This window comes from Pleurodeles waltl, chromosome 6 (genome assembly GCF_031143425.1).
Source record: "Pleurodeles waltl isolate 20211129_DDA chromosome 6, aPleWal1.hap1.20221129, whole genome shotgun sequence".
Classification (NCBI taxonomy): domain Eukaryota; kingdom Metazoa; phylum Chordata; class Amphibia; order Caudata; family Salamandridae; genus Pleurodeles; species Pleurodeles waltl.
This window is the reverse complement of record NC_090445.1, coordinates 1,530,849,033-1,530,868,986: the sequence shown is the minus strand read 5'-3', so window position 1 is coordinate 1,530,868,986 and position 19,954 is coordinate 1,530,849,033. Positions and strand designations below refer to the sequence as shown.

The 19,954-nt window shown below is 44.8% G+C and overlaps 1 long non-coding RNA gene across 1 annotated transcript in view; it reads right to left on the bottom strand.

The window, feature by feature from the left end:
• Positions 1-19,954, bottom strand: part of LOC138302158 (uncharacterized) — a 260,353-nt gene that overhangs the window by 107,151 nt on the left and 133,248 nt on the right. The window lies entirely within an intron of this gene.

Here is a 19,954-nt window from a genome sequence, read left to right as displayed (position 1 = left end):
AAACACATTATCTGCAAAGATATCCAACTCATGCATCACAAACTGACCATAGACATATTGCATTGCCCCACCACCCAACACAATACCATACATACAACACATATACACATACACCCCATAACTACTACAGTCAAACACCTTCATACTCACAGCAAACACTACTCTGTCCCCTCCCACTAACACTACCTGCCACCGCCCACACAATACAAAACTACAACATACAATTCTCTCAGTTTCAGTCTCCCAGATACACACTCTCTACACATACTAACCAAAAACACTATCCACTGTTCGCTTCACACAGACCGCCTGAACTCATAACAATGCCAAAACCCTGCCTTCAAACACATCTTCTACACACACTCTTCCCCTCTGCTCACCAATTACACACAACCATACAATCCCCATATTTCACTCCACCACACATATTACCTCTTCCAGTCATCTCAACTAATACTTATCTCCCTGACACACATCCATCACCTCATATACACCTCATACATTCATCTCCAAAACACATCAACACCCCATCTAACACTCAAATTCCACCTAACAGCACTAACTCACATACAAGTCCCTCACCAAAAACAACTACACCAATAGCCCCTCTCATTATTCCACAAAAACAATACCAACCACAAACATCAGCACATCAAAGCAACACAAACTTACATTACACTCATCATCATACCCACTCTCACCCCCAAGACTACACAAAGGATACAAATTCCATCCTATCTCCACCCCTACCCCCCCACTCTTCACAAACACCTACCACAAGCACCCCATCCCAGCAACCTTCATTCAGTCGCCTCTCCTCCATTGCACAATTTAGAGCCTTACATCATGATCCACATGCTCCGCCACCACCCCTAACCCATACTCCATCCACACTAAACAAACGCAAACAAAATAAAAAACAGGCCACTCATAGCAACCTCGCATCCCCTTGTTTGTTTCATAATAAAACTACCCTACAAAAAACACTACACTCCTCATGGCTCTCTCAGCTCACAGACCCAACAAAATGCCTCCTTAACCTGCTGGAAGAGGAACACTATGTTGAAAAGCAAGACTATTGTGAGCCTCAAACAGTTAACACAACTAGCAACTCTCCTGCTTCAAGCTCACATTATACTACTTACCCTTCTACTAAACAAAACAACACTACCACAAACACACCCTATCTAAACTGCCAGCTCATAAATGCTCGATCACTCTAAAAAAACAAGCACCACATCTACGACCTTCTCACAGACACACAACCTGACTTACTATTCATTACGGAAACCTGGTTGGAAGATGACATGGCACCAGTATTGCACGAAGCCCTTCCTCCAGGCTATCAAACCATCACACAAAACCGAATAGGCAAGAGAGGAGGTGGACTAGCTATTATATTCAAACAGGCAATAATCCTCAGTAAAACAGACAACATCTCCATACAAGGTTGTGAAGCCCTCCTTACCAGATGCCACCCTACTCCAACTTCCACCTGTAACTTTCTCCTCCTTTACAGACCTCCACCTAACAACTCCACTTTCCCAGATGCCTTTCTTGACATAGTCTCAAACCTTATTACACTATACTCCAATCTATGCATTCTTGGGGATCTAAACATTTGGTTTGACAAACCCAATATGCCCCATCCAAAAGCTATCACCACTGGCCTACTCGCATTGAATCTACATCAGATTGTACACAATCCCACACACATCGCTGGTCACATCCTAGATGTAATTTTTGCTAAGCCTGAACTTGTTACTATTCATAGCATCACACCAACCACCTGGTCAGACCACCATCTGATAACTTTCCGACAGACAACTCCACAAATCAACACACCCCACAACCACTTACATACATACACCTATCGGCCATGGAGAAAACTCAATTTGGATCACTTAGAAACACAACTAACAGCAAACACAGATCTAGATACAATCAATTCTGTACCTAAACTTTATGAGTGGCTACAGGAAGCTTTTGATGTCCTAATACCACTCAGAAAAACTAAACATGACAAAAGAAAACCAACACCTTGGAGAAACACAGAACTTAAAAAGATAAAGAAACAAATCAGAAAGTTGCAGCGGACCTGGCTCAAAACAAACAACAGTCAAGACAAACTGCAGCTACACAAACTTAACAGGATATACAAATCATCAATCAAAAAAGCTAAAAAAAGATACTACTCAGACAGAATTCTAAATGCTCAATCTACAACCAAGGAATTTTACAAAATTCTCAATGAATTTCGAAAACCCACATGCATGGAAGGAACTCATCCCACCACTCAAGATTTCACAAACAAATTGGCAACGCACTACACAACCAAGGCAGAGACATTAGACTCCTATTTAAAACAGAAGAAAACCATCAGCACCAACCCCTTTACTAAAATACCCTTTAAGAATAAACCATCCCAATCTCTACAGTCCTTCAAACAAATATCCCAGGATGAATTTATGGATTTGGTCAAAGCAAGCAGACCTTCTGGTTGCCCTTCTGACCCTTGCCCACCACAGATCTTCAAGAACATCCTGCTATCTACTTCCACTGCCACACCTGTAAGAAGAATCATCAACAACTCTTTAACTTCAGGAACTTTTCCTACAGACCTGAAAAAGGGATACATACGACCATTATTAAAGAAAACAAATCTAGACCCGCAAGACCCCAACAACTACAGACCTATCACAAATGGACCTTTCCTGGGCAAATTGATAGAAAGAGCAGCATTCGCCCAGATGTCACAATTCATTGAAGACAATTCTATACTTTCATACTTCCAAACTGGATTCCGCCCAGGAAGAAGCACTGAATCGGCACTCATGGCAATCTGGGACGATCTTAAAAACACAGTTGACCGAAATGGAGTTGCTGCACTACTTCTCTTGGACCTCTCAGCTGCCTTTGATACGGTTGACCATGACACCCTAACTCAAAGACTCCACGAAGCCGGCATACAAGGGATTGCACTCGACTGGATTACTTCCTATCTCCAAAAAAGAGCAAATATCATCCACTCACCCCCCTTCTCATCCGAACCCTACCTCACAAAAAAAGGGGTCCCCCAAGGGTCAATCATCTCACTTTTGCTTTTTAACATCTACATGATATCTTTACCAGAACTGATCAATGATTTCCATCTCACATGCTACAACTATGCAGATGACACACAAATACTACTTAAATTAGAAGACCCCAAAAACATTGAAAACTCTCAAATCTTCAGTTGCCTCAGAGCTGTTGATCAGTGGATGACCTGGAGCCATCTCAAACTAAATACCTCCAAAACTGAAATACTCATATGTGGTGACTGGAAACATTATGACCCTCTGTGCGTCTGGCCTGACGATCTCGGACCACCTCCTCAGTTATCCAAGGAAGTGAAAAACCTAGGAATCACCATGGATTCCAAACTAACTATGAATGCCCAAGTAGACAAATTAGCACGCACAAGCTTCATCACCTTAAAGACTTTACGACGCATTTTCCCTCACCTCGGATTTCCACACAAGGTGCAAGCTACTATCTCACTTGTATTATCCAAACTGGATTATGCCAATAGCCTCTACCATGGATCATCTCTATCTGTTATGAAAAAACTACAACGTATCCAGAATTCCGCAGCCAGGCTACTACTACATATAAAGCCGCAAGCCCACATCTCCCCTGCCTTGAGAGCACTACACTGGTTACCCGTTGCCAGAAGATGCACTTTCAAGCTGCTTTGTATCACCCACAAAGCTATACATGGAACAGGACCGCTTTTCATCAGAAAGAAAATTACCAAATACATCCAACAAAGAACCCTCCGCTCAAGACTGGCACCCCGCCTTAGAACACCACCATACAAGAAAAAGACTGTAGGTGGTACATCCTTCTCCGTCCAAGCAGCCAAACTATGGAATTCATTACCCCCAACTATAAGAGCCACAGATAACTTTCTTGTTTTCAGGAAACTACTCAAGAGTTGTCTCTTTCCTTCATAACCACCTTTTTCAAACAACTATGAACTGCATATGCCTATGTGGATAATTTTTTTTCTTCAGATTATATGTATATTTCTATTTATTTATAGTTTCTTTGGAAACTAAAGCAAGGCTGTGCGCTCAGAGATCCCATAGCAGAAAAGATCTAGAATCCATCCTGGAGGTGAACTGATGATGTACTGGAGCGTAATCTGTATCTGACTGAGACGCGCGGGTTCTATCTTCCTCTGCTGGAGACACAGAGTAGAAGGTTCTCCCTTTATAAAGCACCTGTAAGCTCCGCCCGCTGAGCCACGCCCCGTCCACCCTCGAAGTAGGTAAAGGAATTCCCGCCTTTTACCACGATGATGGACAGCTTTCCAAAACGACCCCAATGCGTTTACCGCCGATTCCGGTGGTGCGTTTGTTTGATGCTCAGAAGCACAAGGACATCTCCTCAAAGACGCACTAGTAACAATCACATTGCCAAAAGCACACAAGGTTGCTGGAGACGTTTACCCCGTGGCCCATCACGTACCCTTAGTGTACAATATAAACGGGGCGTATAAAACATGCTAGGTAACGCTTACTGACATACTCGTAGAAAATACTCCGGTTGGGTAGGCCACGATACTCATTTTACAGAAACTAAACCTCAAAGGAAGCACTTCCAAATATAAACGTAGCAGGTGCCGCAGTTAAAGCTCAGCTTCTGGAAAGGACAAGCCACCCTAACTCTTGGGCTTGGCAAAGATAAAGCAAGGCTGTGCGCTCAGAGATCCCATAGCAGGAAAAGATCTAGAATCCATACTGGAGGTGAACTGATAATGTACTGGAGCGTAATCTGTATCTGACTGTGACGCGCGGCTTTCTATCTTCCTCTGCTGGAGACACAGAGTAGAAGGTTCTCCCTTTATAAAGCACCTGTAAGCTCCGCCCGCTGAGCCACGCCCCGTCCACCCTCGAAGTAGGTAAAGGAATTCCCGCCTTTTACCAGGATGATGGACAGCTTTCCAAAACGACTCCACTGCGTTTTACTGCCGATTTCCGGTGGTGCGTTGTTGATGCTCAGAAGCACTAGGACATCTCCACAAAGACGCACTAGTAACAATCACATTGCCAAAGGAACACAAGGTTGCTGGAGACGTTTTTACCCCGTGGCCCATCACGTACCCTTAGTGCACAATATAAACGGGGCGTATAAAACATGCTAGGTTATGCTTACTGACATACTCGTAGAAAATACTCCGGTTGGGTAGGCCACGATGCTCATTTTACAGAAACTAATTGCCGTATTTATACTTTTTTTGGGCCGCATTTGCGTCGTTTTTTGACGCAAAAATGGCGCAAACTTGCAAAATACCTTTGTATTTTGTAGGTTTGCACCGTTTTGCGTCAAAAAGCGGCGCAAATGTGGCGCTAAAAAAAGTATAAATACGGGCCTAAACCTCAAAGGAAGCACTTACAAATATAATCGTAGCAGGTGCCGCAGTTGAAGCTCTGCTTCTGGAAAGGACAAGCCACCCTAACTCTCGGACTTGGCAAAGATAAAGCAAGGCTGTGCGCTCCCGCCATTTACCAGGATGATGGACAGCTTTCCAAAATGACCCCACTGCGTTTACCGCTGATTCACGTGGTGCGTTGTTGATGCGCGGAAGCACGAGGACATCTCCACAAAGACGCACTAGTAACAATAACATTGCCAAAGGCACACAAGGTTGCTGGAGACGTTTACCCCGTGGCCCATCACGAACCCCTAGTGTACAATATAATCGTAGCAGGTGCCGCAGTTGAAGCTCAGCTTCTGGAAAGGACAAGCCACCCTAACTCTTGGGCTTGGCAAAGATAAAGCACGGCTGTGCGCTCAGAGATCCCATAGCAGAAAAGAACTAGAATCCTTCCTGGAGGTGAACTGATGATGCACTGGAGCGTAATCTGTATCTGACTGTGACGCGCGGTTTCTATCTTCCTCTCCTGGAGACACAGAGTAGAAGGTTTCTCCCTTCATAAAGCACCTGTAAGCTCCGCCCGCTGAGCCACGCCCCGTCCACCCTCGAAATAGGTAAAGGAATTCCCGCCTTTTTACCAGGATGATGGACAGCTTTCCAAAACGACCCCACTGCGTTTTACCGCCGATTCAGGTGGTGCGTTGTTGATGCGCAGAAGCACGAGGACATCTCCACAAAGACGCACTAGTAACAATAACATTGCCAAAGGCACACAAGGTTGCTGGAGACGTTTACCCCGTGGCCCATCTCGTACCCCTAGTGTACAATATAAACAGGGCGTGTAAAACATGATAGGTAACGCTTACTGACATACTCGTAGAAAATACTCCGGTTGGGTAGGCCACGATGCTCATTTTACAGAAACTAAACCTCAACAGAAAGCACTTAGAAATATAAACGTAGCAGGTGCCGCAGTTGAAGCTCAGCTTTTCTGGAATAGGACAAGCCACCCTAACTCTTGGGTTTGGCAAAGATAAAGCAAGGCTGTGCGCTCAGAGATCCCATAGCAGAAAAGATCTAGAATCCTACCTGGAGGTGAACTGATGATGTACTGGAGCGTAATCTGTATCTGACTGTGACGCGCGGGTTCTATCTTCCTCTGCTGGAGACACAGAGTAGAAGGTTCTCCCTTTATAAAGCACCTGTAAGCTCCGCCCGCTGAACCACGCCCCGTCCACCCTCGAAGTAGGTAAATGAATTCCCGCCTTTTACCAGGATGATGGACAGCTTTCCAAAATGACCCCAATGCATTTTACCGCCGATTCCGGTGGTGCGTTGTTGATACTCAGAAACACGAGGACATCTCCACAAAGACGCACTAGTAACAAACATATTGCCAAAGGAACACAAGGTTGCTGGAGACGTTTCCCCGAGGCCCATCACGTACCCTTAGTGTACAATATAAACGGGGCGTATAAAAACATGCTAGGTTACGTTTACTGACATACTCGTAGAAAATACTCCGGTTGGGTAAGCCACGATGCTCATTTTACAGAAACTAAACCTCAAAGGAAGCACTTACAAATATAATCGTAGCAGGTGCCGCAGTTGAAGCTTAGCTTCTGGAAAGGACAAGCCACCCTAACTCTTGGGCTTGGCAAAGATAAAGCAAGGCTGTGCGCTCAGAGATCCCATAGCAGAAAAGATCTAGAATCCATCCTGGAGGTGAACTGATGATGTACTGGAGCGTAATCTGTATCTGACTGTGACGCGCGGGTTCTATCTTCCTCTGCTGGAGACACAGAGTAGAAGGTTCTCACTTTATAAAGCACCTGTAAGCTCCGCCCGCTGAGCCACGCCCCGTCCACCCTCGAAGTAGGTAAAGGAATTCCTGCCTTTTACCACGATGATGGACAGCTTTCCAAAACGACCCCACTGCGTTTACCGCCGATTTCCGGTGGTGCGTTGTTGATGCTCAGAAGCACGAGGACATCTCCACAAAGACGCACTAGTAACAATCACATTGCCAAAGGCACACAAGGTTGCTGGAGACGTTTACCCTGTGGCCCATCAAGTACCCTTAGTGTACAATATAAACGGGGCGTATAAAAACATGCTAGGTTACGCTTACTTACATACTCGTAGAAAATACTCCGGTTGGGTAGGCCACGATGCTCATTTTACAGAAACTAAACCTCAAAGGAAACACTTACAAATATAATCGTAGCAGGTGCCGCAGTTGAAGCTCAGCTTCTGGAAAGGACAAGCCACCCTAACTCTTGGGCTTGGCAAAGATAAAGCAAGGCTGTGCGCTCAGAGATCCCATAGCAGAAAAGATCTAGAATCCATCCTGGAGGTGAACTGATGATGTACTGGAGCGTAATCTGTATCTGACTGTGACGCGCGGGTTCTATCTTCCTCTGCTGGAGACACAGAGTAGAAGGTTCTCCCTTTATAAAGCACCTGTAAGCTCCGCCCGCTGAGCCACGCCCCGTCCACCCTCGAAGTAGGTAAAGGAATTCCCGCCTTTACCACGATGATGGACAGCTTTCCTAAAACGACCCCACTGCGTTTACCGCCGATTTCCGGTGGTGCGTTGTTGATGCTCAGAAGCACGAGGACATCTCCACAAAGACGCACTAGTAACAATCACATAGCCAAAGGCACACAAGGTTGCTGGAGACGTTTACCCCGTGGCCCATCACGTACCCTTAGTGTACAATATAAACGGGGCGTATAAAACATGCTAGGTAACGCCTACTGACATACTCGTAGAAAATACTCCGGTTGGGTAGGCCACGATGCTCATTTTACAGAAACTAAACCTCAAAGGAAGCACTTAGAAATATAAACGTAGCAGATGCCGCAGTTGAAGCTCAGCTTCTGGAAAGGACAAGCCACCCTAACTCTTGGGCTTGGCAAAGATAAAGCAAGGCTGTGCGCTCAGAGATCCCATAGCAGAAAAAGATCTAGAATCCTTCCTGGAGGTGAACTAATGATGTACTGGAGCGTAATCTGTATCTGACTGCGACGCGCGGTTTCTATCTTCCTCTCCTGGAGACACAGAGTAGAAGGTTCTCCCTTTATAAAGCACCTGTAAGCTCCGCCCGCTGAGCCACGCCCCGTCCACCCTCGAAGTAGGTAAAGGAATTCCCGCCTTTTTACCAGGATGATGGACAGCTTTCCAAAACGACCCCAATGCGTTTACCGCCGACTCCGGTGGTGCGTTGTTGATGCTCAGAAGCACGAGGACATCTCCACAAAGACGCACTAGTAACAATAACATTGCCAAAGGCACACAAGGTTGCTGGAGACGTTTACCCCGTGGCCCATCACGTACCCCTAGTGTACAATATAAACAGGGCGTATAAAACATGATAGGTAACGATTACTGACATACTCGTAGAAAATACTCTGGTTGGGTAGACCACGATGCTCATTTTACAGAAACTAAACCTCAACAGGAAGCACTTAGAAATATAAACGTAGCAGGTGCCGCAGTTGAAGCTCAGCCTCTGGAAAGGACAAGCCACCCTAACTCTTGGGCTTGGCAAAGATAAAGCAAGGCTGTACGCTCAGAGATCCCATAGCAGAAAAGATCTAGAATCCTTCCTGGAGGTGAACTGATGATGTACTGGAGCGTAATCTGTATCTGACTGTGACGCTCGGGTTCTATCTTCCTCTGCTGGAGACACAGAGTAGAAGGTTCTCCCTTTATAAAGCATCTGTAAGCTCCGCCCGCTGAGCCACGCCCCGTCCACCCTCGAAGTAGGTAAAGGAATTCCCGCCTTTTACCAGGATGATGGGCAGCTTTCCAAAACGACCCCAATGCGTTTACCGCCGATTCCGGTGGTGCGTTGTTGATGCTCAGAAGCACAAGGACATCTCCACAAAGACGCACTAGTAACAATCACATTGCCAAAGGCACACAAGGTTGCTGGAGACGCTTACCCCGTGGCCCATCCCGTACCCTTAGTGTACAATATAAACGGGGCATATAAAACATGCTAGGTAACGCTCACTGACATACTCGTAGAAAACACTCCGGTTGAGTAGGCCACGATGCTCATTTTACAGAAACTAAACCAATAACAATAAAATACACACACACTCTTTTTAAACCTGTCTGACTAAGTATTTTTTACCCATGATTCTAATTATGTATTGTATGTGCATATGTGTGTGTATTCATGTGTGTGTGTGTATAAATATATATATATATGTGTGTATGTATGTGTATATGTTGTTTCTGTGCCTGGCATGTTTGTGGATCATTGCATGGGTTGTTATACTAGATATCTATGAATTTCTGCTCTCTGTTTATCACTCTTATCTACTCATCACTCTTATGTCATGTCTCTATCAAACTATCCTCCATTCTCACTCGGACTCATCCCAAATCCCTTCGACCACTTTCATCTCCTAAATATCTCTGCCTAAGCTCTTCCCTCCACCTCCACATCTAACTCACCAAACCTCACTCTACCTCTGTGACCTCCCACACAACCCTACTAAATTCTCCTGCATTCATCTCACCCTGCTACTATGCTCTCCCTAACCCTTCCACATCCTCTTTCTCCTCCGCTCCCCTTTTATTCATCTCAAGCCTTTGGATTGAGTAAATGAAGGATAAACTCCCAACTAACACTTCTGGATTTCTTTCCTCCTCCACCCCTCCATTACTCCAGTCAATCTAACTAACAAACTCTCATATCCGCAGCTCAAATTAACTCATAATAATACTAAAACTGTACTCCTTATTTAAATTATACTAATCCATCACTAATTCTTGTTGGGTACCGGAGTAGCATGCTACTCATCGAAAAGCGCTTCGAAGCCTCGTCAGGGGTAGTAAGCGCTATATAAATACGATTACAATTACAATTACAATTACAATGTAAGATGTCACTATATGGACTTACAATCATGGACAATTTATAGATACAGTACTTTTCAATAAATAGCACTTACACAACAAATCTGTCTCTGGGTAAGGTGACATATAAACTGTGCAGTAGATAACTGAAATGTGCCTACTGTCAAATTACGTAGCTTGTCAATACAACTGTCCTGATATTATGTTGTTAGATAAATCTGCACAGTGCCCATGATTGCATCATACTCTGCCCATCCTGAGGGACATATCTGATGAAGTGAGAAACCATACACCATCATGCTGTGTTGGACAGAAGAATGCTTCCTCAAGGGATATCTAAGTCATCAAATAGTGGCCGCAAAATGTTGTCACCATGCAATACTAACACATATAACAGTGCACACTAATCTAAGCAAACACTACAAAAACTGCATAAATGAAGGTGTCTGAGTTTACATACAAATAGGTAATCATGCTGAACTGTGTCACAAATGACATATGAGAGTTATGAAGACAAGAATACAAGAGTGCCTATGAGAACTCATCTTATAAGGGTGTCCTTGATCATCACTCAGCAGTCAGACCTAAAACTGTTCCCCCAATACCAAGTCTGGAAGCACTGTTTGTGACGTAGGAAACACACTTATCAACAGAAACACATTTTCATCCATATTAACTGTGATTGGTGGTTTAAACAAAGGGTGGAAACCTTGCAAGGTAGCTCTGGGGTAGCTGCCAACGTACAGCTCAGTTGGGATTTGTTTGTAGCATAGGACACAAATATAATAGTACAAAGTTCATGTACACTGATTCCAAACCCAGGATCAAGTACCATTTAACACATACTGTTAAGGGTTAACCAAATATTTATTAAAGGCTAATCACAGAAGAGGAAACTGAGAGAAAAATCTTACCTACCCTAATCTACCCTGACTACTCATTACCCACAACTGTCCCTAACTAACCTAAGCTACACTTACTTATCACATGTAACGAAACGTTCTAAACATCCACCCCGCTTATGAGACGGGACACATGGAGGACAACACATACTAACCTAAACACATACTATACTATTCTAAACAAATATATATATATATATATATATATATATATATATATATATATATATATATATATTTTTAAACATACAAGAACCCCAACATAGACCCCCACCCACCCACACACTTCATAAGTAAAAATAGAAAGAATAAGGACCCCCCCACCCGCTAACACTAACTAAACTAACAGCCTATACTAACCTAACACCAAGCCCCCTAAGCCCACTAACTATAAGAACAAGGAAAGAGGAGGGAGGGGAGCGAATCATGTCCATTTCAAAAACAGTCTAGAGGTTGGCCCTGCAGAGGGTCCTCTTGATTGACTTCACACGCCGGTTAATGTGGCGCACATCTTGGCTCAGGTGGCTTAACTTGCGCAGCACACGGTCCATCTTCCGTTCCATGTTGTGGAAGGCTGCAGGGTCAACAGATGGAGCTGGGGCAGTCTGGGTACCGGTGGAGGAGGTCTGTGTGTGTGTGGAGCCAAGGCCAGTGGGCTGTCCTGCACCTGTAGCAATGCTGGGGCCTGGAAGTCCAGCAGATGTAACAACAACAGTCCCGCTGTGGGTGGGCCCACCTGGCTTGAAGTGGTGGTTGTGCTGGTGGTGGCTGTGGTGGGCAAAGTAGGCCCATCCTTTGGGAAGGCCCTCCATGCCCCGGAGGCCCGTTCATGGCGATATCGACGGGCCATCCTCCTGAACCCCGACTCCACCAGCAGGATGTGCTGGTATCTCATGGCCCAGCGCTGGAATTCACGGACCTGGTCTGGAGTCATGTTTGCAGCTGTGAAGACAAATGCAAATATTCTACATTAGTAACTGCATTGTGTGAAATGGCACAAGAAGTTAATCAGACAATACATCTACTGTATTTTTAACAGCTCACATCACAATACAGATCATTGAATGTCCCTGAGGAAGTACATGGCAGGCCAGCCTACAAAGGTCACATCACACATAGCACATCCATAACCTACAAGATGGGTATCAACTGGCTTTGACACACACCACAGGTAAGGTCTATCAACAATTAGGAGTCAGCAAACCCTAGACCAATCATAGGGCCACACATGTCAGGAAATGCAGAACTTGGTACACAACATATACTTCCAGTAAGGCTTGACTTACATCAGACACAGAGTTGCAAGAACACCCATGACCATGATTAGCATGCACACCTAGGGCATTGCACTCGAGCTCCACATACTTGTAGCACTACATGTGGAAGTACATGCTGCTAGGAGGTTCTACCTACAGTTTAATAAGTACCTTGGTAAATGGGGAAGAAGAAGTCTATTGGAAAGCAATTTGCTGTACCAATCTTGGAGGATGTGGGTCTGACAGGCTGACTAAATCTGAGCTGACTTCCAGTGCGACTCTTGATACAAGTGTCATACACATGACTCACCCCAGTACTCACTGTGGGGCCTACAGGAATGGCCTACAATCTCTAGATAATACCGTTGGATACGCATTGGCCAACTCTAAACATTTGAGAAACTGAAATCCCACTCCTGGAACAAGAGAAATGATTGCCCAACGCATCACACCTTGCTATGCGTTCAACACACACGAGTCCATAACCAGCAAACACAACACATAACAGACATATCAACACTTACTGGAGTGGTCGGGGTCCTCAAATGTTGCCACCTCTCCCACAGTGTAAGGTGCCGGTCCACCTGTAAGGCATGGAAGGAAGAAATGTGCTCAAAATCTGTGCACAGAGCAACAATTTCATTAACATATACAATGTGTAGACTGAATAAGGAAATGGTAGCCATTCAGATATGATGATACTGCATCTGATATATCATGACCAACTTGTACATAGCATGGGTCTCCTGTGACAGTTACACACATATCTGCACACATACATTGGCCCTAACTATCATGTGGTGACAAACGTGCCCCGTCATTGGTAACCTGAAAAAAATATGGAGTGTAATCGTCTCATCATGTGCATCCAAGAGAGACATCCAAAGCCTGGTTACTTGAGGACTGCATTACCAGTCAAACATGCTAAGTGGCCATGACACATTAATGACACATAGGTACAATCTACAGAGGGAGGGGCAGGGACTTTTGTAAGCCCTCCTGTTGTTACAGTTTTTTCAATTGATGTGGCCCAGCTATGGTGATTTGCACCAACCATGGAGATGTGAACCCATGTGCATACCTTTGGACTGCAATCCCTAACTGGAATGTGGCACAACTAACTCCAACAAACATTCTAAGATGTTAGCTGAGGGCACCTCACACCTTTTCACGAGGTTTCCAAATCCAGATCTGGCATGTATCCAAAAAGATAAAGGACCACAATAATCCCAAACATTCATAGTACTTCCGTGAACGCTTTCCTTCCACATTCACCAGACTCACATGAGACATATGTCTGAGCCACTTTGCTATAATCAATTGACGTGAAGCCAGCACTCGTTTTCTTGTAGTGATTCTAAAGTCAGTCTAGCTATTGCGTCAACAAAGTTAGCCAATATGTTGGTACATCTTTACTTCTGTGGCAAAAATGCCCTATATAGACATGATTGGCTCCTATTTTGTTTAGTTGTCTGACACAAAGGCCGCACCAATTTACTTCACGGAAAAGTATCCTGTAAGTTTGCTGAGCACTTTCTACCTGACAGCTAGCAATTGTGATCCTTACCATAGTGCATCAATTATCCCTGTATGTTTCCCCAGCATTACACACAATCAGAAAGTTAGCTGGCAGACATAGTACAAATCATCTGATGTCACTACAGAGCATTTAATCGTGCACATTTACATGATTAGTACTCACCAACAGAGCCACCAATCACGATTCCCAGGTGGTCCAATTGATCCTGCTCCCTGGTGATGAGGTCAGCCCTGGTGATGAGGTCAGCCCACCGGTGCTTCAGCTGGTGGTCACTCCTCTGGCTGGCATACACACGCTGCAGGTGATGTAGCACCTTTCCCCACCGGATTCTGCGCGCCTCTGTGTGATACCCCTGTATCACCCTGCCCCCTGCCTCAATCATCAGTGGCAAGAAATGGCACACAAGCCATATGGAGCCCCCCAACTCCTCTTCACCCATCCTGCCAAGACGTGGCCTACCAAACATTGTGGAAATGTGAAAGGGAATAGGGGTTAAAGAAATAGAAAGGGGAAAAGGGGGAAATTAGGGGTACAAATACAGAAGAAAAGTAAACCTAACCACTAAAAGAGCCCAACTATCCCCAAACTACCACTACCCACAACAGACTCCCACAAACAACAGAAACACTAGGTAACTGGACAAATGTACACAAAACACAGTAGGAAAGTATACACCAACAATATTTATTTTACAAATTGACAATAGAGACAGCACACAGGACAAAAAAGCACAAAATCTTAGGACACCACTCTCTACACATCCACACAGTCTAGAAGAATCATAGACTGCAAAGTGAAAGTGAAAGTACACCAACTGTACATGACCCGTAAACAGGATATCCTATTACATCACTTCCTGCATGAAATATCCGCCCTTTTTCGCGTTATGCGTCATTTTTTGTCCACCAATACTGTATTTGCGTCATTTTTGTTGACGCACAGGAGTGAAAATTAGCTTGCATCCAAATAATAGTACATGGCCTGTACAAATATCTGGATGCGGCCTAATGTTCACTCCTGTGCGTCAAAAAAAATTACGCAAATACAGTATTGGTGGACAAAAAATGACGCATAACGCTAGGAACGTCAAAATTTCAGTGCATGAACTGGTTTTGGGCATTTTTTGAGTTTTTAAGTAATGTTACATTTGGGACACATCAGATATAGGCTGATTGCACCTACTATGGTGTATATGGTGTATGTTCACATGTGTGACATCATATTGCAGCGGACCATGATCCTCTACTTCCTTCACAGTATTTTTACGGTTGGCTGACGCACTAGATGGCCATATGTGTGGCCTACATATAAGTGTTGCACAAATTGGGCACGTTTGGCATAAGGAGAGGATAGCAATGTGACGCACATATGTACAATACCTAAATGCCTTTGGCTCAATGTGTGTGCTTTGGCAAGTAATGTATTTGTTGGCCAAGTGTGTGTGTATCACAAGAAGCATTATTGCACAAATGCTTGTATGAATGTGACGTCCATGTGTCCAATCCTTAGATGCAAGTCATTGTGGAAATGAGAGAGGACATGTGTTAGTCATACATGTAGCAACATCCGTAATGTGGACTTCCAAGATTTAGGGTAACGTAGACACCACATGTGACAAAGCATGCACCAGATAGATGGCAGACGCTTGTTCATGTCAATGGTCCACATTTTCAACATCCTATGTCCTAGAGTTTTGGTAACAGCTTCCTAGGCACTAGTTGGTGAATCCCACAGTGAGTCATACACATGCATTGAGGAAGTGGGTACCATGTTATTTGCCCAGACAGACAAAGGTGAATCACAAATGTATGATGACACCACAGTTGAGGTCATAGAAGTGAGCCACAACTCTCAAGTGGCTGAGGTGGACCAGCAGACGAGGCAGCACATGTCCACATATTTCCAGTGAGCAATTGCACATAGTGTGTCTTGTTCATGTGTGTGGTCCAATGATGATCCTGTATATTTTTTGGAGTGTAATTTATCACAGTTTGGTCCAGGACTCATCATGAGTCAGTGGCAGCTATTCCTGTATCTACTGAGTATCCTTGGTTGATCAATGTGAGTAAAGTGGATGTGGACATAAGAACCTACATGGGGATGGTCCCACCCTGTCACTGAAGACGTGTAATGAGACAGTCAACAGGGCAACCTTGGTGTACTGAGTGAGATAATGTCTCAGGTGTCATGTACCGGCAGGTGTCATTACAACATTTGTACACATGTTAGACTCTGCAATTCCCACTGCATCTGGGAACATCATAGCCTCTGTGCTGATTATTCTCGCAGCTATTCACCACACATGGCCCATCAAAATGTTGTGAGCAATGTCATTCTGTGTGTGAACTGTCAGGGTCCTGACGTGTTGATTTTTCATGTACATTATCAGAGGTTGCTGGTTCTGCTGAAGGCCCCGTACCCAATCCCTGCATACGGTCCTGGGACACTGTCATACTTTGTCATTCATGCATAAATGAGACCCAGACAAGGGATGGGCCATGAATTTTGGTATTCACAGGGGATTGAACTCATATGGTACAATTAAAAGGCAGATGATGCTATACAATGTATTTGGGTATGCATTGATGAAGCACATGCCCAAATACCCTCTGAGGCATGAGAGGTTTGCTAACGTAAGTGTGGTACATATGTAGCCACAGGGAAAGTTTAGGGTGACGCACAGACAGATGCCAGTCAGGCTGACAGGATGCAGGGTGAATCAGGATCCAGCAATTTAACAAGTTACATAATCATTGGTCTGAGTAAGACTGTTTGGAGGACGAACTAGACAGTTGACATGTAAAACTGTGTATGTCCTGTGTTTTTTGAAGGTGACAAATGAACCCAAGGGCTGTTACATGGCTTAGTTAGTAGCAATGCTTAACGGTGTATTTGACAAAATGGCAACTTCTATGCTGTTCCAGGCATCAGCAGGGGCAGTGCTTGTTGAAATGGGTGGTGTGCATGGAGGTGATCACAGGTGTGGGCTGCATCTGTTTCTCACAAGTCCTGTAGGTGAGATTTGCCTTCTAATGGCCAACAGACTTTTTCACATGGGAAGCAATCTACAGGTGCTACAGGGCTTGGAAACTAGAAGCCAGTGTATTAATTGACCTGACGCCCATGCAGTCAGATGCTCCATGACAATGGCATACCATAGGAAAGGGTGTAGCACACTGGATTGCTATTGTTAGTCTGTGTGTGTAGAGGAGGGAATATCAGGGTACACATCGTACTATTCCAGGGACCTCTTCAGACAGGTGGGTTGTGACCAGGTGCATGGGTGTGTCAGGAGTTAGGAAATGGGCTGACATGTACATGGAATGTCATGTGCACAATGCTGCTCATATGTGTGGCACTTGTGCTGTCTATGTTCTGCTTCTATGGAACTCTGGTCACAGATAGTCCTTGCAAAGATTGGATGCAGTTGGACTTACTGCTGTCAAGGGTCTGGTCAGACATTCCTGTTACTGATGCAAAAGCACATCAACTGCCTCATGTATGAGGCTTGTTTTCCCCTTATTGAGTGATGGTGTCTTAGTTGTGAGCCATATGCTGCGAAAAACCATGTTTTCGACATGTATGTGTGAAATAGGTGTGGTCCTCTGCTATTGGCCTTCAAAGGAGAAATGTACATGATATATGTCATTTACAGTGTGTGAGTATGTGACCATTGTATGTTACGCATCACATTTGCTCTGGGATTTTCAGTGTCCTAATCGGTATTTCAGCAATGCTTCATGAGGCAACACTCTTAATCTGATAGTTAGAGGTGAAGGTGTGCAAAAATGATTAGCCAAATGATGATATGGTGATTATTATAGGTGTTTATTTAAATTAGTTCATAAAGTGGTGATGGTGATTATATTTAAAATAAATTGTTCACGATATGTTGCCACCTACGTAAACCAGCGGCCGTGTTTTGTTGTTCCCCCTCATGTTGCAGGCTACCATCAACCTCTTCCTCCTCTTCAGGCATGTGTGGCTCGGGTTCCACCTTTTTATGCAAATGTTGTGCAGAATAGCACATGTTAGGATAATCTTACAGACCATTTCCAGGGAATATAGGAGGCTACCACCAGTGATGTCGAGGCACCGGAACCTTGACTTGAGGATGCCGAAGGTCCTCTCGATTATGGTGCGTGTCCTCCTATGTGCGTCGTTGTAGGCATGCTCTGCTGCAGGACTCTGGTTGCCAATAGGTGTCATTATCCATAGCTGGATGCCATACCCCTGAGCAGCTGCAAGAGAAAATGAATGGGATCATGTTGATGTAGCTAGCCCCATTGAAATCACCTTTCAAGGCAGTAGTTGTCTTGTGTTGTCTGTGACTCTTTTGTGTTATTATATTGCATCCTAGGCTAGTAGGATGTGCCATCTACATTGTGTTGTTTCCTTGTGTTTGGCTGCTAACCAATTGTCAGCAGTATGTTTTGGGATTTGCAGTACAGTGTGCCCTCCCTAGCATTGTGACTTGTGATACAGGTGTCCCTCTGTCTTCACTGGGGGTGAGATGATAGTTCCATACACAGGTTAAAATTGACAGTGGTGGTAACACGTTCATATCAATGTACCCTGGACATCACATACCTTTAGACTTATGCAATGGATTAATGTAAACATAATTGACACACAATTTGCAAGGTGACATTTATGCAACCCACTCCAAACGTTGTGATCATTGACGTCTTAACATTAGGCTGTACAGTAATTTCAGATGTGTGACAGGTTCAATGGTGACCTAAGAAACATGGTTAATGATGTCACGACCTCAGTGTGTTCCTGTCGACATGTTGCTCTTGTGATGTATGTGTTGTGTGTCCTAGAGGGTTGCTGTGCAGTGTGTATTTAAGTAGGTTTTTGTACTTACCAACAAGTAGTCCATTGCCATACTGTCCATCCTGGAAGTGTTCATTGATGGTGCTGTGACGGAAGATGAATGAGTCATGGACACTCCCAGGATATTTTGCCACGATGTTGGTGATCAGTCCTTGGTGATCGACAATGGCCTGCACATTGATTCAGTTGCAGCAGGTGGCACAAGACGTACATGTGTGCAGTCAATTGCACCAAGGACGTGTGGGAAGCCACTAATGAGGTAGAACCCCTGTTTTGTTTCCTGCTGATTCTGCAGTGTGTTAGGGAAGCAGATGTGGCGGGGTGTGAGTCCAATGATGGCATCCAGTACTTTGGGCAAAAAGGCAGAGAATGATGGCTGTAATATTCCGGCAACCAGGGCACCAGTTGTTTGAAAAGAACCACTTGCCAGCATGTGAAGTACGGCAAGCAGCTTGGTTTCTGTTGGGATGGTGCAGGGTGTCAGCAAAGTGGGTGCCAACTGTGGCTCAATGTTGCGCAGCAGCTGCTGAATGGCCTGCCAGTTCAACCTGTACCTCTGGATGATGTCATGTTCCCTGAGGCAATGAAGGGTTGTTCTGGGGCGGAATATCCTCTCCTGCCTTCTGCGCTGCCTTTGGGGTCCCTGCTGGTGTTGTGGTAGCTGCTGTTGTTGCTACTGGGCTCTGCGTCTGCGTGCACGCTGGATGAGAAGCACCTCCATGTCTCCCTTTTGCTGCTCTGCTGCTCTGCTGTTGCTTCTGTGTGTTCTGATTAAACACAGGTGTGTTTACCCCATTTTAACGCCTACCCTGACCCAGGCGTTAAATTTGGCGCAAATCGGGCTGTGCATCATTTTCCTGCTCCGCCTCCCGGCCCAGCGTAATTTTTGCCCAAAAGCATAAATACGACGCATGGCCGTTTAAGTCATTTTTTGGACGGGAATGCCTACCTTGCATATATTTAACGCAATGCGGGTTGCCGCATCCAAAAAATGACGCACACTGTGGAATTTTGTCGTCCGTGGGCTCGGGCGTCAAAGTTTAAATATGGGGCAAGGTTTGCGCTGAATGTGCGTCAAAATACGGCGCAGACGGAGTATAAATATGCCCCAGAAAG